Below are 23561 nucleotides of genomic sequence, written 5' to 3' on the forward strand. Positions count from 1 at the left end.
TGACAAGCCCTTCAATTTGTCTCACCAAAACTTCTTGTTTCAACAGGAAGTACATCAACACAGGAAGGAAAGATTTGTCAAGTGATTTCAATAAGTCTTTAAGACACATTTGTATCTCAGGAGACATAATACTAATGCTTGCTCATGCTAAATGTACATGCTAGCTCTGATAACACTATATTTGTGTTACATAATTCAACTTTATGTTATTGCAGAAATCTAAAACTTTGAATCAGATTCATCCATTGTTCAAACAAAGATTTTTTGTGTGTGTGTGTGGGCATGTCTGTGCACCCAGAATGCCCTGAAGTGACCCCGGTTTCACTTCTCTTTTCAGAGGGTGTTGATGATAGTGCTTGGGCACCAAATAAACAGCAAGAGGAACAGGAAGCCCTTGGTGAGGAGCATTGCGTGAGAGACAGTGAGAAGTGGGCTGAGGTTTTGAGCGTATGTGTGTGTACGTGTGCGCTTCTGTTCTTCACTTTAGTTTTGCAGTGGCATGTACTGACGGGTGAATGTTACCCAGTGACCTGACTTTTCATATATAAAATCTGCATATGAAGTATTCTGGATATATGAATCTTTAAGAAGACTTAACAGTGTCACTCTCTCTTCAGGTAAGAAGAAATCGGATCAACTCTAGAATTAATATTACAGCAGTCTCTGTAGCGCTCGTAAGGTGCTATTTTAAGAAAAAAATCTAGAGTGTTACAGTTTCCTCTCACATAGATAGATTTTCAGGACCTCTGGAGGAGAGGATGTGTGTTTTGTGAGGGGCTCCTGCTCGCGAGGGCTGACTGCCCGATGCCTGCTCACTGTAATGTGAAGCGACAGCTAGCCTTCACGCACCAGTGGGCTCCGTGTCCTAAAATGGACACAGGAGGACTCTTTCATGAAAGAAAAAAAAGGGGTAGAGGCAGGAGTATGTGGGAACATCTTTTTGTAGAAAGTGAAAGACATAAAAAACAACCTGATTGTTTGTTGTGCAAGCATTTATTTATTTATTGTGAAGTTTGGACTTGTGTAGAATTTTTTTTTGTTTTGCGCAATTTGGACCAATGTGAAAAATAAACAACATCTCTATTTTATCTTAATCCAAAATGCTTCATATCTGAAAAAGGACTGTTTTTCAGTCTGTTTTGAACACACACACACACACACACACACAAGAAAGCACAAATGTAGGTGAGTTGATTGAGTTCAGAAACAAATGGGAGGAATCGAGAAAGACAAGGTAGGAAGCAGCATGTATACATAATTCACCCCGACACCCACAGTACCATGCGGCTTATATAGTGAAGTTGATGTTTATTTGTGTTACTTTTTACAGAACTAATGTATTCTTACGATGGTAATATCATGGTTGTAGATGATAGCTATATTTACATGCTAGTCCATGGTACCACAAATGTTACTATCATAGTACATTAAACAACATGGTATTAGTCTGGCAGATGTCATAAAAACAGTATTTTGTTATGGTATTGTAACATGTCAGTAGAGCATAGTGCAATGCAATGGAAGTCAATTTGGATAAAAGCATCTGGCAAATGCAATTTTGAAAAAAACAACAACAATACTGTGGTACTTTTTGTTGGAGTACTATATTGGTCCATGTCATGTATTTGTACCTTTGCCATCAACTGAACCCATGTAAACCAAAACAATAAAAATGGGCAGCAGAGTGATCTTTCTCTGGATTGTAATTGAGGCAGCAAAGATCCTTCTCCTGGTCCTTCTCTAAGGCTTAATGATGTGATCAATAACTAATTAAAAAAACGGACCAGCAGATTATCTATGTTAGACTCAAGCTTTCAAACAAGACAAGCAGTAAAAACAGGAACGTCTGCCCGTCAAGTGTCTGAATGCATGTTGTCATGTTTGTAAAGCGTAGCAGTTAGTGCATAAAGAAAACCTGTGTACACTTCCTAAACTTGCGGTCTTTTAACAAGCATCAATTTCCACCTAATTAGTGCCTAGGATTTTAATTGCAGTTTACGGAGTTGTTCGGTTTTATTGAGCTTGTGAATGTGTGTTTGTGTACAGTCAGAAAGGGCTCGGCATGCATCAATTGGAGCAGGCAGCTTCTATTTATGCAACTGTTGTGACTGGTTATATATTAGTGGCACTGACATGTATCTGTGATCTTGCTACCAATGAAAAATTAACTAGAAGAGGTTTGATTTTTTTAGTGATGACAAAAGGTTACGAATATGATTCAGATAAATAACACCACCACATTGATCCAGTAGTCTTGGGCAACTTTTTGATCTTGTTGTGAATTTGGGTCAGTGGATGTTCAGAGAGCACATGAAGAAGACAAGGTAGGATGTGGTAAGTGAGGTGAATAATTCATTTGTCTGTCTTCCATGTGTGCCCTGTCTGCACTTTCATCACCCTCATTATCCCTGTCATCGCTGGGCTCTGTCCTCTCCACGGGCTCCTGGTGCCATTCACTCACTGCCTCTGAGAAGGCAGCACTGTGCCTAATGCGGATCTATTTCAACAGATTAGTTTCCCTGAGAAGAGAGGATGGATTGAGAGTCTTTTGTCCATCAAACTGTACCTACAGTAGCCTAGCTGGAAACATTTACAAACTATCATACAAAATTTATTTCATGCACTACTATTTAAAAGTCTAGGGTTAGTAAAATGACATTTGAAGAAATTAATGCTTTTATTGAGCAAGGATACACTAAATCTATTTAAGAGTGAAAATAAAGACTTATAAGAACCCCATTCCATTCTGAGGTTCATAATCATTACTTGTATTCAGCCTCAGCCAACCATTATTCCAACAATATCAGCTCTTTGAGGGCCATACTGTCAGTCCTGATCTGATCCTACCTTCCTGTTTTGATAAGAAATATGTCAACCAGTCTAGGGGTAAGAAGATGAACATTATGCACTTTGAAAAACAAATAAAACTGAACTAGTGATTGTACAAGAAACTCATTGAAAACCAACCCCACTTCTTTCTGCTCTCCTCAAAGTACATCTCAGTAATTCTACTAGCCTCATCTTATGGCAGTACCTCCGACCTACATTCTGCCTTTTTTCCCCTCTACTTTCTCCCCACTCACTTAGTTCTGTCTATTGTTATCAGTCTGTGTAACAGGCTTCATTCCATGGCTTTGTTCTGGCAGTCGAATGAGCACAGAAAGGGAGGTGGAGGGTTGGCAAGAGAAAGGGCAATCGAGTTTGTTTCTTTAAAGGATATCAGTCACTTCGATACGATCGGCCTCCCAAGCAGCAGATTCACAAACACGAGACTTCCTCTCCCTGAACCAAAGGCACCAACAATCATACTTCAGCTCTAGCACTCACATATGAAGGGTGTTGATACGCCAATAAAACAACTCTAGACATGTTTGAAAGCTAATAAATGGCACAAATAGTCAAATAACAGAGGGATAATCAGTCATAAAATCAATAATGTGCTACTACAACTGTTAAGTATTATGGTGACTAAACAGTCTGTATGTCTGGCGCAACTTACTTTTGATGGATAAATGAAAAATCCAGCGTATTTTCTTTTGCACTATAGACTATAATGACTACAGTGTTAACATTGATATAAGGTTATCAAAGAGAGCCGACAAAGATTTGAAACAGCCCATTACGATCTCTGACGGTTGGCAAGGAAAATAAAGGAGACATAAACGTGCGCTAACACGTGCACTTTAAATAAAAGTAAACCTGACTGCTCTGCCTATAGATGCTAAAGGGTTAAGTACGTTCACTGCCCGCATCTGGGAGTCATTTAAAACATTCCACAAGGCTTACCACATGCTTTCATACAGGCTAAACCCCATGAAGCAGATTTTTCTATCCAGAGCTGGAAGTTTTCAAAGAGTAAATATCAGAAAATTAAACTGTTATAACATTTTAAAGGCTCTAGATGAGATGGTGCGAGGATGGCAAAGAAGAATGTACTCGTCTGGAGATCTGTGACGATCTTTGCCTGTCTTTGTGTACCAGTGCATGTGTGGATCAGTAGTAAGGCTGTCCTCTTTGAAGTGGTGGGATGCTAAACGGCGCTAGCTCTTTCCCACCATCTGATAGGATCTTCACAGGCTTGCGTTCCCAGCTCATTTCCTCTGGTCAAGTCTTGTGACCCGTCAAGACACAGAGGAGTTTTAGGTGTTTGCTCTAGCTGCAATACAAAGGCCATACAAATTAAACCTTGTGCAATTAAACAATGACAAAATGACAAGCACACGTAACCCAAGTAGGCCTAGTAAATTTCCTTCCAGAACTGCAGTAGGGAATCATCTACGAAAAAATTAGAAATCTAATACAGTCCAACATCCAAATAACTCCATTCCTATAGCATGGAGGTAGTAACATCATGTTGTGGGGGTGTTTCTCTGCAGCAGGGACTGAAGCACTTCTCAGGATAGAAGGAAAAATGGATGGGGCTAAATGCCATTAAATACTTGAGGAAAATCTGCTGCCCAGAAAGTTGTCAAAGGGAAGAAGGTTTAACTTCCAACATGACAATGACTCAAAAGCAAACAGCAAAACAGATCACAGAGTGGTTGAAGAAGAAGAAATGTCCTTGCATGGCCTGATCAGAGCCCAAATATAAAGCCCACTGAAAATCTGTGGAATGACTTAAAGACTGCAGTCCACAAACGCTCCCCATCGAATTTACCTGAACTTGAGCAGTTCTGCAAAGAAGAGTGGGTAAATATGAGGTATTATGAAGTGACCATTTAAAACAGGGATCTTCAGATTTTTCTGGCCAAAGACCCAAAGTCAAAAACTAAAACAAAAGATCCCTGTTTTAAATCGTCATATTATAGGCTTCACTAATTTAGTTCCATTATACCTCTGAAGAATTCATAACATGAAGTAACACAACTAAAGACTTTGCCAAAACTGGGTGAAATCCATTTTTTCTCAGAGAGAGTGTCCTGTCTGATTAGGAGTACTCTAAAAACTCCATATAACCTTACACATGGGATATGTTTCTAAATATATAACAGAGAACATTTTGATTTCCCCCCAAATGTCTTGCATTTCATTTTTTTATAGGTTGAAGAAGGGGATTATGGGTCATTAGAACAACCACTGAAGCCCATCAGCCAAGCAAACCACATGTGACATGACTCCATCTAAAGGATAGTTTCTTTTTCTCTTCTATTAATGTTACGTTCCCTCATTTGCAAGGTGATGGGCCATTTAGTCAAAAGGTCTTGGCATTCTTTCAGCAGTTGTACTATTTGCAAACACACTCAGTAGGGAAACCAAGAGGGGTCACTCAGAGTGGGCAGTAATATTGTACACGATGAGCAGCAAACAAGTAGAGGCAAAGGCGGCTCCTAGAAATAGCTCTTGTAAACAAGATGAGAAGAGACAAACTGACAACACTTCCCTGTTGTGGGGAGAAAAAACATATTAAACCAGTGTTTGCTGGTCTCTCAACGTATTTACTCTAGTCCAGTCTGGCTTGAGATTTCTTCTTTAGTGGCTTAATGACTTTAGTCAGCCTGTTTAATTGGTGTTTCACTGTGGATGGCTTCTCTTCTGTTTGAAGTTCTTTGTTGCAAAAGAAGACCTTTTGCCACATTGATACGGTGTCCTTGTTGTCACAGTAAAGTGAAGAAAGGTCATATACTGAGTGTGGATGAGCTTGTGTAAATTCAAGGCATCATCACAAGATCAATGGTGCTTGCAGTTATTTTTCACACAGTGCACATCACCATGTTGACACAAGTGTTCTGAGACCACAAAGGACAGCAATGCAAATGTTGCTTAAAGCCTTTTGGAGCGCTCTACTACCATATTATACACTGTAAAAATGAAAAGATACTTGAGGCACCATTGAAAGTTTTTCAGATTTACACACTGGTGGAACTTCTAGGCACCTGAAGACGGCTCAAATATTCAACTTTGCACTCTAAGAACTTTATTAATTTCTTTAATTTCTTTCAAAAGCCTTTCCCGTATGATTTAGGGTTACTGGAGGTACTGGTGATTGTGTTAAAAGAGTTCTTGTTGAAATGTATGGATTCCATTCGGTTCCTCATATCCCTATTCAATCAAAATGGTGCTGTTTTTTTCACATATATTTGTCAATTCTAAACAATACACTTTAATTTTAGATAGACAAACCTCTTTAATCCATTAACATGCTTATTCTTATTACTTTGATAATCACATCGTTTGATCAGGTTATAATTTGCTAACTTCCAAAGCAAAATGTGTAGTGGTTCTATGGTACCCCTTCATTTTGTCAGGAACATGCCTCATATGTCTCCTTTACAGTGTTTCCAACCAACCTAGAATTTGGGTTCTGTCAGTCTTAGGGACCTTAAATGGTTCATCCAATCTCTTTTCATTTTTTTTTTTTTACAGTGTAATTGTGCAAGAGCTTCCAGATGATGTCTGCAACTGTTTTTTCTAAACAGCAGTGACCTGAAACATAGCCTTGCCCTAATGCAAAAGCACTAAACTTCCTGCATAACGCGCTGTGGTTACATAAAGACAGGCACCAGCTGAGCTTACGTTCAGTGGTATCGTGCCCTGAAGTGACACCGTGCTCAAGGGGAGGATGGGAGGAGACGGCGGCGTGGGCTGGCCGGTGTTCGGTTTCACCAGCTCACACGTGACCGCAATGGCTGCTTGTCTGTTCCTTGCGGTGCATCATTCCTCTACCGCCCAGCGAATGTAGGCTACAGTAGTTTGCTCGCTTCGCTGAACTGTCAGTGCGGCCACTTACCACCCTCCGAAGCGAAATTCCTCTACAGGTTCAGCCGAGCAGCTTACCGGCTGAGAAGAACCGCATTCGGGAGAGAAATTAAACCGTCTTGAGGTTCAACGTCCACCAACCAACACAGCAGTAGGAGGAGTCAACAGGTATTGGCGCTCTCTATTTACGTGACAATGCGAACGCTAGGCTGACAGGTATTCATACTGACAGCGTCTTGACAGATGTGGAGCGGTGAATAGGCGCCTCTTTCGGCGCTCAGGTGCGGTGTGATACTTAACTGTAGCTTTCCGTTGAGTTTGATCGAAACCGCATACCGGGGGTAATAATGACCGGTCCGCGGCAGCAGCGTAATAAAATGCGCTGTATTGTTCCCTCACTTGAATGGCAAACGTGTCGTTGAGAGCGTTTGCAGCAGGTCTTTCGTAAAAAGCGTCGCTGCGCTGCACTAGCTGAGCCTGTATCGACTTTATTCAAGCTATTTGTTTTTTGTTGCTGGTCTTTTAAAATCTTAATCATGTTATGCATCTGATAATATAGGCACATATAACACGCTAAGCGCGATTTAAGTGTGCAGTGTCATGTTAGATCACAATGAATTGAAATAGGTCACAAACAAAAGCTACAAATGCCTCTATATAAGTAATTTCCTGCGTGGATTAACTAAAAATAATTTAAGAGCATTTGGTTCAACATGCAATATTAATACTGAGCATACTGAGACACAACGTCAGGGTTAACTTGTCTTAAGCTGCAATTTAAAGTGATAGTACACACCGAAATTCAAATTATTAGTAATACAGGAGTGGAAAATGTACTCCTTGTCTTGTTGTTTAAACCCTGTATGACTTTCTTTCCTCTGTTGGGAGTCCCTTATGTTCTGTTTAATAACAGTTTACTTTCCTTACAGTGAAAGTGAATCGGGACTGAGACTTTCATGCTGTCTAATATATCTTATTATTTCTTCAGAAAAAAAAGGTCAACATGAGTGAGTAAATGACTATCCGTTTAACTGCAGCAGTATAGGGATGAAATGAGTCACGCTTGAGATGCACTGAAACTGTACAGCATAATTTTGTAAGAAGCGAGGTGTTTTGGGTAAGTTCTGTTTTCGCAGTCAAATGGGAAGTTCCTCAACCATCTGTCTGCAATAGAAAGAGGAATGGGTATGATATTTGCTTCCTCTATGCGCTGTTACTTTTATGCCTGTCGTCTGCAGAGACATCTGTCACAAAGCTTGACATTTAGATTTTTTTTTTTCTACTCGTGCATGCTCACTGTATCACCTCCTGTGGTGTTTGTCTCAAACCTTCCATCAGGGCTCTCTAATGTTCTTCGTTGTTCCAAAATAGCAGGAAGGGGAACACAAATCAGGGTGCTGTCCAAGTCCTTGCCATTTTTTTCTGAAATCTGATATTTAACAGACCATGTTTTCACACTGCTGGATATTACTAGGTGACACGCCTCTCTTTATTTTTCTATACCTGCCCCCCCCCTCCCTCCAGTGCATGGATTTTAGCGTAATCTGTCATTAATCATTTCAAATTGTCCACAGTATTGTTGATTGATGGAAGTGATGATTAAATATGCTGGATCCCGGTCTTTAAAAGCTTAGTTCACCCAAAAATTCTGTCATCATTTACTCACCCTCATGTCTTTCCAAACGCGTAAGACTTTTGTTCATCTTTGGAACACAAATGAAGATTGTTCATCCATTTGAAGTCTTCGTAGTCATCATTTACAAACTGTGTATGGACATTATAAAAGTAATCTAAATGAATTGAGCAATTCAGTTCAGGCTTTATATAGTGAACAGATTTTATTCTAGACTTTTATTCACTTACATTTTAAGAAAAGTTAGTAAAGTATAGGCCCCAAAAAAAATTCTGTATCAATTTTTCACAAGTGTTTCTCCCATAATTTGAATTATGCGTTGCATTGTGCTGTGTTGTAAAGTTAAAAGAAATATCCATAAACTTCAAATAATATAGCTTCCATTTACCATATTTGATGTGCTCTATTTATGTGCATTTATCATTGCTTTCTGTTCTTTCTTTCTTTCTTTCTTTCTTAGATAGACCAGGTTTTTCATGAAATTAAAGATTCTGAATTGCCGGTCAAACTTCTTTATAATGATCCATGTCGGCAAATAAACAGTGCGAGATGTTGTTGGGTGTCAGATATGCACAGACAAACATTGATTTTGATGTTTACAATGAAAGAGAGCTATTAATATAATTAACCAGAGCAAACCCATAAAACTACATTTCTTGAGTCTCAAACCCGTCTTGAAATGTGATGTTTCAGTGTTAATATTACTCATTACATACACATAATGTGTGTGAGTGACTGATACTGATCTTTTCCCATTGTTTTTTTATTTTTATCAGAAAACATGCAGCTGCAAATAAATGACTTTGACCTCCATAATTGTAAAGAAAATAAGTAGGTCATATGAGAAAAGAAACAGAAATCTTGCCGTGAACTCTGCATAGACAGCACTGAGTAAGAAGGTTCAAAGCTGCAACAACATGTAAAAGCTGACATTAGTTTACTGGAGATTTTTTTTTTGTTAATTTTAGCTGTAGTTTTTTTTTTTTTTTTTTTTAATACAGTACTTAAAAGTAGTCCAGATTATGTTTATTTTGGCATCTTTCTCATTTTGTCTTACATTTTTTTCTGTATATGGGACTCATTAATTTAGCTCATCCTGCTCAGAGCCCTGGCAGACCTGCTTCATTACACCTGCTTCTCTTGTTCCCCAGTTTATGTTGTAGTGGAACAGGTGAGAATGGGATTTGTTTTATTAGGGTTTCAGGGATTGTCAGATAAGGACAATAAAAATTGCTGACCTTTCTTGAAATGGGATATTTTCATCTGTCTTTTTTCATAGTCTACCTGACTTGCTCTGTCAGTTTGGTAAACGGACAACCTGTCCATTAGCACCCTGTTATTGGCATTGTCTCTATTTTTACTCCTGTGTAGTCTTTACATGTCTTATTTTTGTTGGTGTGGACTCAGACTACATTCAGCACTTTTGCCTTAAAGGGATAATTCACCCATGAAGGAAATTTCTGTCATCGTTAACTCACATCATTTTTCGTTCCAAACCTGTATGAGTTGCTTTCTTATGTTGAATATAAAATAAGATATTTTGAAGATTGCTGGTAATCAAACAGTTGGTGGTTGCTATAGACTTCCATAGTATTTTTTCCTACTATGGAAGTCCATAGCAACCACCAACAGTTTGATTACCAGCAATCTTCAAAATATCTTCTTGTATGTTCAACATAAGAAAGCAGCTATGTAAATGTGCCCAAGAGAAGCAGGTGATCCTAGTCCTAGATCCTAGAATTATTATTCAAGCTCACTTAAAACAGATTAATCAATAAATCATTTGGTCAACCCACCCCAGAATACACGATTTCGATTTTCTTCCCCCACATGCACTTCTTTTTTACAAGATTATATCCTGGTAAATGTATAAAAGATGTTATGTCTGCCTTCCCATTTGTATATTTGAAAAAGAAAAGGCCACCCAGGCTTTGTTCACATGTCTGCAATGTTACTAAAACATCCCCAGATGAAGACAAGACATTAATGACTAAACCTTTAGAAAGAGAAGCAGGAAGTAGGTGTGTTTATTTCCCGTCAGTCACAATTTCCTTTTGTAAAACTTGCTATTCAGCTAGGCAACATATCTTTGTTTTGAACACATTGCCTGATGAGTGGCATCACATGCAGCCTTGGGCAATGCAATCTGAGGACAGACTCGGTTCTAATGACCGGAATGATTTCACGAGAAACATGCGCTCAGTCCGTGACACAGTCGCTTTGTGTTTTTACTTGATATATATATACCAAAACCTGGCATTTATGACATGTAATTGGAATAGGATTTGATGTTTTCCTTTTAGGCATGTCTCTGTTGTAGGAGTAGTGAGTGTGTCAGGACGGGGAAGCTCATGGGCTGTACAGCAGGAGACAGATGGGTGGAGGGAACTTAAACAAGCTGCTCTGGCCTTCTCTCCTCACTTTGACAGTGTGCCAGCCACGGCGCCGGGTCTCTGTCATTATTTAACGGCCGGCGTTAATGGGCTCTGTCTGCCTGGCTGCCCCCTTGGCTGCCGGGAGAAAGAGAATGAAATTTGAAGGGAAAGGGTTGTGTACTTCCTTGGCCATGCAGTGTGTGTGAATGAGACAGAATTTTCTTGTTTCCTCGCAGAACATAATGGTTTCTATGCTAGTAGCTGGTGGTAATTTAGGTTCTTCTCAAGTCGTGCATGGACCACTGTGACATAAAGTCACAACAGCTTTTCTGCACCAATTGTTTCTTGCCATCAGTGGCGTATTTATCTCAGTCACCCTTGAGCAGTTTTGGTGCAAGGAATGGAAAAACATCTGGATTAGCTCTGTAAACCCCAATAGCACGAAGGGGGAAAGTCATATTCACATCTAGTGCACAGTTGAATGGTGCTTTGTTAGGGCACATATCAGTTGAAAGTGCTCACTCTGAAGCACTGAGCACTGTTTGTGAGTTTCTCAGTCTGAAGGGAATTACTTTTATGTTCATATTTGTCACTTCTTTTTTAATAGCAATGTTATGTTCGTACATAGCAGCAAAATATATCCAAATTGTTGATCCAAATACATTACATTTTTGTATCAAATGTCAAGTTTGTTACAAAACTTGCTGATGGTCTCGCTTTGTCTGTTTTGTAAAACGCACATGGAAAAAATGTAAATATATTTCAGATTCTTCAAGAAGAGGGATTTTATCTTACGAATAAGGCAATTAAATTGCCATTTTATGTGTACATACATACTATTAAAATGTTAACTTAACTTCCTAGGACAAAAGAAGATCTTTACAGAAAGGTGAAACCAACCTGATCCAGATATGACTTTCAGGGTTTTGCATACTTTGTAGTTTCAGAGAACAATGGCTCTCATTGCGCATGCACAAATTTGCATATGAAACCTGCATACGAATGTCTTCACGTACAAATCATTATTCGCTAATACTTTCCTACAATCTTTTTTTCATAAATGTAAGAAAAAATATAAAAACAACTGAAAGCACAAGTATCTTAATCAGTGTAGTTAAAACAAAATGTATATTATGTATAATTTTATATAATTACAATAAAATTTATATTTAATCTTACAATTATTTAATCAGTAAAGGAATAAGAAAATCTGCATAGCTCGAGCTGCAAGGTTTCTCTTGATAACAGCACATGTACAGCCGGCTATTGGGAGCTCTGTAAACTGGATCTATATAAAAGGTGTTTTATTGTGAATGAACTGGTTTTGAGGACTGCGCATGGCATTGCTCAAAGATATGGTGAGATTGTGTCTGTAGAAAGTGTCACAAAGGGTTGCGTGGAGTATTTTTGAGAGAGTGCTGAAAGGCTGTAAAGGAAAGTTTGTGTGGAAAGCACTTATATGGAGATAGTATGGGCGTGTTTTGGAAATGTCTAACCTTGTGCACGCAGCTGCTCATTTAGAATAATTAAAATTCACTAACATTTGGATGAGGTTCAGAACAAATTCAAATGTGTACACACATGTTGTGAATTAGGCTGAGAGTTTTCGTGAGAAGTTCAAATGGTAACACTTTAGTATAGGGTCCAATTCCCACTAATAACTAGTTGTTTATTAGCATGTCTATTATTAACATATTGGCTGTTTATTAGTGCTTATAAAGTGCATATAATGCATGACATCCATAATCCTACCCAATACCCTAAACTTAACAACTACCTTATAAACTATTAATAAGCAGCAAATAAGGAGTTAATTGAGGCAAAAGTCATAGTTAATGGTTAGTTAATAGTGAGAATTGGACCCTAAAATAAAGTGTGACCGTTCAAATATAAATAAAAATAATCTACGCAATTATTAGTGACCCAGTGATTTCCTAATCCAAACTGGATTTCCTTTTATTCGCAGCAGGCCTTTAGTAATGGAAAGAGACTTGGAGAAATAGATAAAATGAGATGAGATGATATGATGAACTTGACAGGTCCAATAAATGGAAACAATTAATGTAAAGTGAACACACTTATGAATTGTTTATGTGATTTTCTAAGTGTCATGTCTGTCTGTTTGCATGACCGAATGAGGGTAAATTAAAAATTTCATGCTGGAGGTGGGTCATCAGTATACAATTACTCAAAGACCCACCACACTTAAATATGTATTCCAGAAATCGGGAGCTGCAAGCACCTTTTCCAGGCTTAAAATCCTCTAGTTGAAAGAAAAATGAGAGAAAAGTGTTTTTTTTTTTTTTTTTTTTTTTGCAAATACAATAGTAGTATCGATTTATATATATGAAAACGTTTATTGGTGTTTTACCACATGCAATTTACAATTTAAAGCTGCAGTAGGTAACTTTTGTAAAAATATATTTTTTACATATTTGTTAAACCTGTCATTAAGTCCTGACAGTAGAATATGAGACAGATAATCTGTGAAAAAATCAAGCTCCTCCCAGTGGTCCTATTGCCATTTGCAGAAAGTCATCCACTCCCGGTAAAAAACAACCAATCAGAGCTGCGGTCTGTAACTTTTTGTTTTGAAACTTTGTTTAAAAATTAAGAAAAATGAACATAATAAGCAAGTACACCATGAATCCATTTTCCAAACCGTGTTTATAGCTTGTCCTGACTCACTAGGGTACACCTATAATAAGTGTTTATATTCAGACTATTTTAGATTGCTTCGGGGATACCGCAGCGGAGTAACCCAGTACCTTTGTGATTCTTCATAGACATAAACAGAGAGAAGTAGTTCCGGCTACGATGTTCTTCCGCAAGACGCAAGCAGTTCTGTTTATTAACCGCTAGAGCGTCAAAAGTTCCCTACTGCAGCTTTAAGTCAATGAATAAAACTTATAATGTATTTTGGAATACATTTTTAGACCCAGACAAACAAATGAGCATCATGACAATAATTCATAAAACAGTTTTTCGATTTACTAGAACTCTGACCAAGAAATCTTAGATACAAAGCAAATATGCTTTAGAAAATGTAATTCATTGTTGTGTTAGGAAATGTTAGTGTTATTGTATTCTTGCACAGTGCAAACCGACTGTGTGGCCTGCAGTCAGAGGTGGGAAAGGTGGAAAATCTGTTGGGACATGTTAGACCGAGCCACTGATCTTTGGAGGTGCATGACAGTGGGCCTCTTCATGTCTCCCCTGTGAGTATTTGAACCTCCTTGTGCCATGACACAACAGTTCAAAGGCTCCTCTCTTAACTCAATGCGCTCGTAAAAAACCAAGATAGCATGTGTGAATATGAAACAGAAGTGTCGCAGCGCTAGTCCCCTCATTTTTGATTTATGGCCCCCAGTGCACCATGGACACTAGTTCTCTAAGTTGTAGCCCAGCCATGGCAGAATGCCCCCATAATGGTGAGCATGTAAAATGCTCTTAGCTTTGTTCATCCTTTGCATTCCTCTCTTGCAGTTCTTCAAACTTCATAGGGGCTTGTTTTTTAATGCTTCATATTGCCATTAGAAACTACAGAATCTAAAAGATCCATGAGTGGTGAGGCACAGGAATATAGCTTTTCTGCACCAGAGTTCAGTCATGAAACTCAATGAAACTCTAATGATATTCAGAGTTAAATGACTTGGCACAAGTTGATTGGTTCATGCTGCATATACAGCCAATTAGCTTACTGCCTTGAATTTAAATGGCTGGCTAGCATTCACTTGAGATTCCTGCAGCGTGCTTTCAGAGTTTTCTGAAACCCTCCACCTTCCCCAGCTCCACCTATATAGATCTGCTACAGGTTATTTTATATGCTATTTGTTCAGCAGCAGTATGTCTTAAATACTGCACTGTATAGTCATATGCATATATAATATATATTGGTATAACCAACAGCAGCAGCAATTTAGCAGCAGTGTAGCAGATCTGTTCTGCCAATACCAAAGACATTAACATTGCCATATTCATCACCATGTTAAAATGTTCCGAGAGCTGTCATGATTGAAATACAGTTAAGCTAGACAAGGGACTACATGTGACACACTCGCTTAAAAACACACGATCATGCTACAGTTATTCTGGCTTTGCTAATACAGTATGATGACTAAAATGGTACTTTGGAAGATTTTATTGAGATTATGCACTGAATCCATATGATGTATTCTTGGATACTAAAGGAGACTCTGACTTATTGCAACTAGCGTTGACTAATCCAAAATGCATATCGGGAAAATCAGGGCAAAAATCTTGTAGTGTATTCCAGCCTTTATTGAAGTGAAATAGATCCGTAAAGAGACTTCTTCAGGTCCATTTTCCATAAACTCAAGTCAGATTTGTGGCATCATGTCTACATCTGATAGTCTGTTTAATGAAATGACTATAAAACAGTTTAAACGGATAGTTCACCCAAAAATGAAAATTCTGTCATTGCAAATTTGTATGACTTCCTTTCTACTGTGGAATATTAAAGGAGACTGAATGAGTGTAATGTACGCACACCCAAAAAAACATTGGGCAGGTGCACGATCATATGAAACCCTTCACAGTCAATAAACAGAAATCGGCACACTGCCGCTAATGCTTTCAAATATTTATTAAAAGACATTTTTGATCACATTCAAGCCCATATGATCCTCAGGGTTACTAATCCCGTGAGGATGTTACTTTGTTTAGTTAGCCAGACTTGATAAACCTCTTTAAATAATGCTAGACTCCCCATACAATCGATTCAGCTTTGTATGATTCTTTTAAAAGGGATAAGTTTGGTTGATCTGAAGGTGGCGTTCTCTTGAGGATGAGACTTGACCGGTGGCTGAGCAAGTGGCTGGTCTGACAGACGTGTCCTATGATGTATGATACCTCTATTCTCCCCTACACTAGTGTGGCCTCAGCCACTCTGTAGACCTTGAAAAGAGAGGCCATTTGGTGGATTATCATGACAATGGAGCAGATCTTCCTAATGGGGATGACAATGAAGCCCAGATGAGCTATGAGAGCAATTCTCCTATCTTGGGCTGTTTCTGTGCTCTCAAGGTTGGGATCATTATGTCCTGTAGTCTGGTCTTGATGTCTTGGAAACTGTATTAAATAAAGCAAAAGGAAGTGCTTTGCTTGATTGTGTGCTGTAAGGACATCCTCATGGTTTAAAAAAAGTAATAGGTTGTTTGCTATTCAGTCATGCTGGAGCTGATGGATTCAGTGAAGAAAACACTGTGATGTTGATCAGTGAAGCGAAGGCTGAACTAGACTATTTCAGTCCACAGTTTAAAGACAACAGCCGCTTTAAAGGAATGCTCCTGGTTCACTACAAGTTAAGCTGTCTTGACAACATCTGTGGCATGCTGTCGTTTACCTCAGAAAATAACTTGGACCCTTCCATCAGTTTGTACAAACAAACAGTACTGTGCTTACAATGGAAATCTCTGGGGAAATATATCCTATTTAAACAAAAATGCGCAGCTCATTGTTTGTAAAAAAAAAACTTTTGACTTTTCTGGGTTATTTTTCATGTATTGTTTTTATTTTTGTATTTTTTTTTTATAGTTTTTTTTTATTCCATAATTTTTTTCTTTGTCTTCATTTAAATAATCTGTTGGCAGCCATATGCATCAAATGCATGTTAAACGGATTTCTGGCTTTGTACGGTCATGACAGGAGTAGGAAAAATATGATATCATTTTGCACAGATAAAGTTAATTTCATATTAATGCATGTAATGTTTTTTTTTTTTTTTTTTGATGCAGTGCCTTGTATGGAGTATAACAGAGTCCATTATGTTTTTCTCTAAAACACAAATCCGTTTGCAAAAACTGAGAAACCCATCAAAACTGTTTTCTGTGGTCAACAACAGCATGTTACAGATTTTTAGAACAGTTCTGCACTTATTAAACCAGGAAAATGTAAGTTGTAATACAAAACAGTTGAATTTTAAGCATGTCCATATTCAAAATGTAAACAATGGTCAGGGATGAACCTTCTCATTTGGAAATTAATCTAGATGAAGAATGAATGCAGCCTGAAGTAGTCACTTAAATTCAGGAAGACCAGTCATTATAGACTGACCATTAGTTTCCAGACATGGTAAAAAAAGAATAGACTCAAAGGAACAAAGTTCCTCTGTGAGTGGAGTTGAGGTTGGACGGGGTCCTCACATGAGGTTTGCTGATACCAGAGACACAGGATATCCTGTGGAGCTGGCTCTGGAATAGGAAGTGCCGCCACGCCACTGGCACCAGTGTAGGAAGCAGCTCTGAGGAGACGCCTGGGATATTGGCAACCATTTTCGAAGTGTTAAGTGCGCCGATGACTTCTGTTTTAACAGAGACTTCCCCTTTTTGGTGACAGTGAGTCGCCTTTCCTCTGGATGATCCTTTTATCGCCATCTGCTCCTTAGTAATGCTAGATGCCAAAAAGGAATTTTAAAGCTGGGAATGGAGGCTTGAGCCGTTGATTGATTTCTAATGCAGTTATTAGTGAAGTTATTAGAAAGAGAGCAAGAGAGACGGAGACACACAGAGAAAAGAGAAAGAAAGTGAGATGGAGAGAGCTCGTGTGAATTAGGCTAACGTTCCTCTGTGCTGACTGTGCATCCCTCAACAGTGTTCTGCAGCAGCTTCTCTAAACAGCGCTGTTATTACCTCGCTAGTGAGAAATGTCATGGGTAGCCTTTAAGGTGCTACACTATATATAGGCTAACTGATAAAATCATCAAGGCAGTCTTGTCAACACCTTTTTGTGCAAACTGCATGACCGTTATTACTGTTAACTACGTGAAGTGATATGAAACCTGAAATGTGGTCAAGAGAGCTGCCTACAGCTTTGTTTGCCATGCATTTCCCTGAAAAATAATTGCACACCTCAGAACATATATATATATATATATGTGTGTGTGTGTGTGTGTGTGTGTGTGTGTGTGTGTGTGTGTGTGTGTGTGTGTATGTATATGTATATGTATATGTATATGTATATGTATGTATATATATATATATGTATATGTATAACAATGAATGGGGAAAAGTGCAATACATAGAATAAGAAATCCAGGCTTTTAATAAGAGCCAGTCACTAATTGGTAATAAGTGCTTGTATTTGTACTTGATATTGGCTATATCAAGATGTGTTTTTATTTTATATTTTAGAAAAAAAAAAGCAACAAAGTATGTTATTTAAATGGGAGTTTTGTTAGTGTTTCTTTTTTAATTTGAGTCTTTCTCAATTCAGATAGTAGTTAATATTTCATGCCTGAAATAGCTGTCCGGAACACGTTGCAAAAATGGTTGCAGAGTGAACTGACTTTATGAAAGGCACTGTTACTCAACAGTGTTCTGCATTACTTCCACAAAATATAGGCTCGAAGGAGGACCGCAAGGGCTTAGGGTGGCACTTGGGACAGGACCCATGTCTGTATCTGCTCATAATCTCCCAAATTACTCTGGGACATGCATAAAACATAAGTAGGGAACACATGAATCAGTTGGTAAGTCCAGCAAATTGCTAGGTACAGTACAACTTAAAGCTAAAACCAAAGATTGGCAGAGATGGATCTGGATCAAATTAGACTAGTAATTAGCATTATATTCTCAGATAATTAATGATAATCTTTACTTATAGACTCAAAGGCACATTGGTCCCCTAAAACTGATGCTAATTCTTACGAACAAAGTGAATTCCCGTAAAGTTACAGTACAAGGGTTTCCTCCTTTTGCAGAAAGCGCTCTCACCGCAGCATGGAAAATCCTTCGCTCTTCCCTTTAGTTTGGGAAGAGGGCCCTAATTTGGCTGCTTACCTTGGCATACCGACTCTAATGAAGTAAGTTCAGCTTGGAGTGTGTGGTCTGCAAAAGCACCTGTGTGTGTGTTCAGGCGTTTGTGTGTGTTTGCGTAAAGGATCGAAGATGTAGATGTCATTGTTGTCTTTTTTTCTGCAAGCACTGCATTGTCTCCGCTCGTCAGTATTGTTGGCTGAGTTAAGCATGTGTTTGACTGCATGTCTGTGATTTGTGAGTGTATAACTGAATGATTTAGGAGGGTGTGCTAGAAAGAGGGAGTGAGTGAGTGCAGGGTGGAGGAGAGCGGAGTACGTGTGGTCTGGATTGGCTTATGAGTCTCATTCTAGTAAAATAAACACTCTAGTCTGCTAGCCCAAGAGATTATGCTACAATTTTGATAGCCACAAAAAAATAAAAAACCCCAGCTGGAAGGTCTGCATCATTTCCTCGACCTCATTCTGGCATGGTATCGTCAGTGTGAGTGTGTAGCGATCTATTTACTTTTTCTGTGTTGTTGAGAACAGAATCTCATAGGTCTACTTAATGATAATGAAAAGTGCCAATATGTTTTATAGAAAAAGGGAACAAAGAACCTACTCTAAAGCTGTCAGTCTCTTCAGTTCAGTGCTGAAACTCGCAAGTTATGTATATAACAAAATCATATTTACGTTGTACAGTATGTTGGTGGTGATGGGAGCATTCGCAAAAGTGCAGAACCCAGCCAGTGAGTTTGCATTTTATATGACATAGAGTGCTGCTGGAATGAGTACTAAAGCCTGAGGTACAGCAGTTTCAAACTTCTGGTTCCATTGTCCCAAAGTCAGTGGGTTTTTTCGAATGCGTTTTTGGTTAAATGCCAGAAGTAAGATCTGTGGTTAATACAAGCTTTTATTCTATATCAGATTTTTTTTCAAGCTTATACTATACTTGAAAAAGGCAGTTGTGGCTATACTGGGCTCCAGAGGTTGTGGGGGACTTTAAACGTCATCACACTGAACGGGAAAACTCATCTGCTCGCTAGTACACTTTTACAGCCTTGTTATCCCTGCAGCACTCGATTGAGCTGATTTCTTCTGCTGCTGTTAAATGCCTCTGTTTGGCCATTACATTCACAGGCTCAACTTGAATGTCTGTGATTGTCTACAATGCTCAACATAGCAAAAATACAGTTCAGAAACCCTTGACACAATAGGAGTGAATCTAAACAGAACTGCCGTAATCGACACTGTTCACGATTAGTTAACCGCGGCAGCTCTAGATTATTGTGATATTTGCTCCCCAAAGTATTCAATAAAAAGCTATATGAGAGTTGATTTGCCAGTGCATCTTATTTATGTGTTTTGTGTATTGTGTGTGAGATGATAAAATGGGCTTCTTTTCTGCAGATGTTGTGTTGTTGTAAGTCCATCCATTCTTACCCAGTAATTCAGTTTGACACGTCTGCTCCGTGCCTGCCAAATACCTGTATTCCCTACCCTTCTTCTCCATGTTTTTAATGTGTGATTGAAGACAGATGTGGCTCAACATCTGTACAGCCCTGGCAGTACCGCTGTGTTTCTACAGCTGATAAATCGGTGAATCTGCTAGTGCTGAATGTTCCCAGCGTTGCACACGCAGTACCTGCAGACGCCTCATGATCCTCTTGCCAGATACTGTTGTCAGAAAGTCCCCCACGGTTATTTGAGAATAGAAATGTGTTTCTGCACAGGATCCTGTTGGGATGATCAAAGGGATCTCCTTCGTCCACATTTAAACACTTTTTAATGATCAACACAATGTTAGCACAGCTATACAATGACCTCTGTTCACAGTTTATTGGGTCAGGTCCATCTGAAGCTGTCCTCTGTTCGTTGGTTCAGATTGTGCAAGATCACGCACATGCTTCAGAATCCCAGTGGAAACACTTAGACAACCAGGGAAACTGACCCAACCCCACCTTTTGTTCTTTTTGTACCCTGTGGAAATGTCTATTATGAATTTGGACACAAGTAATAAGCATAAAGATTAAACAAATATTAGAAATTATAACACAGGGAAAGTAAAAAATAAACCCAAAAGGGCATAAAAAGTAGAAGTAGTAGTAAAACAAATCATGCTACCATATCAGCAAATAAAAATTTAAAGAAGAAACTTGGTGAAAACAAGAAGTGTGCTAGAAGATCCTCTGTCATTACCCGATACAGAGAGGCCCCTAGATAAAACTAAACTTCATTCAAGAGAAACAAATCACCGCGAAATGAACAATCTGTCATCATGTACTTTTTCCAAATTCGTTTTCTGTTGATCTGTCTGTGGGACACAACAGGAGAATTCAGAAAAATCTTTACACACCAGTTTTTGATACAACAGCAGTGACCTTCAGCTGTCAAGCACAATAAAAACAACTTTAAAAGGGGTCCATATGACTCATGTGTTTTATTCCAATTCTGCTTGATTGCTTTGCGAGAACAGAACGACATTGAAGTCATTATTTACTCTCAAATCAAATCATTCATGCACATCATTATACAGCTCTCAAAACAAATACAGTGTTTATGGTGCAGGTTATATATTACCCCCATCAAACGGAATTCATTCTCGTGTGTTTTGGGTCCAAGCATAATGGTGTGAAATCTGCACCATATTTAATCTGAGCACTGTATAATAATTGCATGAAATTGCATGATTTGAGAATGAAAAATTACTTTCAGTCTTTTCTATTTTAATGGTCTTTTTTCACTATTGTTGTATGGAAAATCTCTTTTTAAATTTACGTTTCAACGCCATGGGGGTGAGTATCGAATAACTAGCAATGGAATTTTCCGTTTTGAGAGGTGCAACACTTAAAAAGAAACCCAGTAGACCAAAGTATTTTTTATTTGTTTATTTAATTTTTTTAAAGTATTTATGAACAGTTTTGCACCTGGCAACTGGGCAAGATTTAAAATAATACATTCACAATCAAAATGTTGTTTTCAGGCTAAAGTTTTAGTTTCTTGACTGCTTTCTTCACGTTTTTATGTGCCATTTATTAGTTAACAAGAGCCATTGGTGTTCCTGTGGTCTCAGAGGTCTTCAAGGCTTCCTTTCAAGACGTTCTTATCAATGAAGACCTGGACTTTAGAATTTAGACTGGATTCTGACTGAGTACTTACAAACAAGTGAACAATGCTTCTGTCAACACCCCCAGCAGGCACAGACTGATCTACAATCTAGGAAATCTGGTTCCCTGGGCAGGGCAAGAGTCTCCAGGATTTAATCCCACAGTAATCCTTACCTTCACGCAACGATAGTGCAAGTCTGAGAGAAGGATTGATTTTCCTAGAGGGGGATGGAAAGGAGGGGGAACGACTGACGAAGGCCTCTCTATTTATGCTCATGGGCCCGGAGGGGGAAAGTTTCAATTTTTCATGGCACAGCTCGCTGCCCCACTTTCCAGAGTTAAAAAAAAATACAGCTCTGTCTAAAACGATGAGATTAGTCACGCCTCACTCTGAATTGCTCAGGTTTTCTACACTAACAGAGCTCCTAAAATGAAACACAATCTGGCTGTGATTAGCTCTTGCAAAGGAAAGGTTTATGTGCTCTGATGTGTCATTGATCCTCAACAGAGCCAATAGCACTATTCAGATGGGATTAGATTTCAAAACGATGTTTGAGGCGGTGATTTCATGTACTGATTCAGACGGGATTGGAATCACTGTAGTTTTTACTGAGATGGGAGTGTCTATGTGGACATTATGGATGGTCATGTGATCTGGATGCAGTTGTCATTAAGCCAGCTGAAATAAACAAGACTTCTTCATATTTTGTGATATAATTGGAACATTATGTTTTTATGGGAAGAAATTAATTAACGCAAGACACTGCTACTGTAGTAGTCTGTATGTTTCCATCTAAGCTGTGAAATTAATGTATGAAAAAAATAAAAATAGATCACAGTATCGAATAAAGCCTATTTAGTAAAGCCTTTTATATTTAGTTATCATTGCATTGTTATTATTAAAACAGAAATGTTTTAATAATAAACATTTCTGGAAAAAAATTTATTTTTATTTGGTCAAATGACAATCTGAGATAAAGTAAATGTTTATTTTTATGCATATTTATGCACAAGTCCTCTAACCCAGAATATCCCAGAACTAGCAGAAAATGGATGGAAACCTGGCTCTTTATTGGACTTTCTTTCTTTTTTTTTCTTTTTTTTGTCGCATAGAAAGACGCAAAACAAGAACTATGAAATGTAATTTTACCTGTAAAGTTAGCAAAAAGTCCGTAATTAAGGAGCATCAAGCAGCTATAACTAAAATTTTTTGAGAAGCCTAATTTATTTAGCAAAAATAAGACCACAAATAACAAACAATCTTATCTGATTCCACAGTTTTTTTTTTTTTATGTTTATGAGTAAATGATAAAAGGAATCAGTAGGTAATATACATCAAAATGTTTGCAGACGTTGTTTGAGGAAAAGCAGACATGTTCAGTTTGGACTGTACATCTGTGGTCGCCATGATTTTGTCAAGTAAGACATGTCCCTGGATCAACATAATTACCCAAAAATATAGATGTAACCCAATTCCTATCCCTAAACCTAACCCTACCCATCATTTATTCCTAAAATCATTGGGAAATGATAACTGATTAACAAGACTGTAGAAGCACCTAACCCTGATTGTAAGCCTAAAGCAGATATTTCCTGTGTAGTTCAATTCTGATTGGTTGATTGGGATGTTGATCCAGGAACATGTTGTACTTTGTGAAATCACGCTCACCGTACATCTGTATTACACAGATTTCCCTGACCTCCACCGGGGAAACTAGTCCTCTCCAAACAGAGCTAATGAGTCCAACATTTATTTTCTTTGCATAAACACAAACATTTGTAATTGTTATGATAAATGAAAAAAAAAGATTGATAAAAGATTTGAATATAAATAATTTGTTATATGGATTCAAGTTCAGCTGCAGCACCAGGCTGTTTACCATTTTTTTCTAAGATGTGTTTCCTCACCACTTGAGACACACAGAACAGAAAGTACAGCCATGGAGCTCAGAAATGCAGTCTAGTACTCAGGCGTACACACAGTACCACACTGC

General features: G+C 38.3%; 1 protein-coding gene across 3 annotated transcripts in view; it reads left to right on the forward strand.

The window, feature by feature from the left end:
• The first annotated feature begins 448 nt into the window (after positions 1-448).
• Positions 449-23561, forward strand: part of LOC113045332 (retinoic acid receptor alpha-B) — a 104145-nt gene continuing 81032 nt past the window's right edge. Inside the window, exon 1 of one of the 3 annotated variants that reach the window (XM_026205667.1) lies at positions 449-617. The gene's annotated coding sequence lies outside the window, so the exon portion shown is untranslated. Of the gene's footprint in view, positions 618-6519; positions 6865-23561 lie in introns of those variants that run through there. The other 2 variants (XM_026205657.1, XM_026205675.1) reach the window with 2 other exon arrangements.

The sequence above is a fragment of the Carassius auratus genome, chromosome 3 (assembly GCF_003368295.1).
Source record: "Carassius auratus strain Wakin chromosome 3, ASM336829v1, whole genome shotgun sequence".
Taxonomy (NCBI): domain Eukaryota; kingdom Metazoa; phylum Chordata; class Actinopteri; order Cypriniformes; family Cyprinidae; genus Carassius; species Carassius auratus.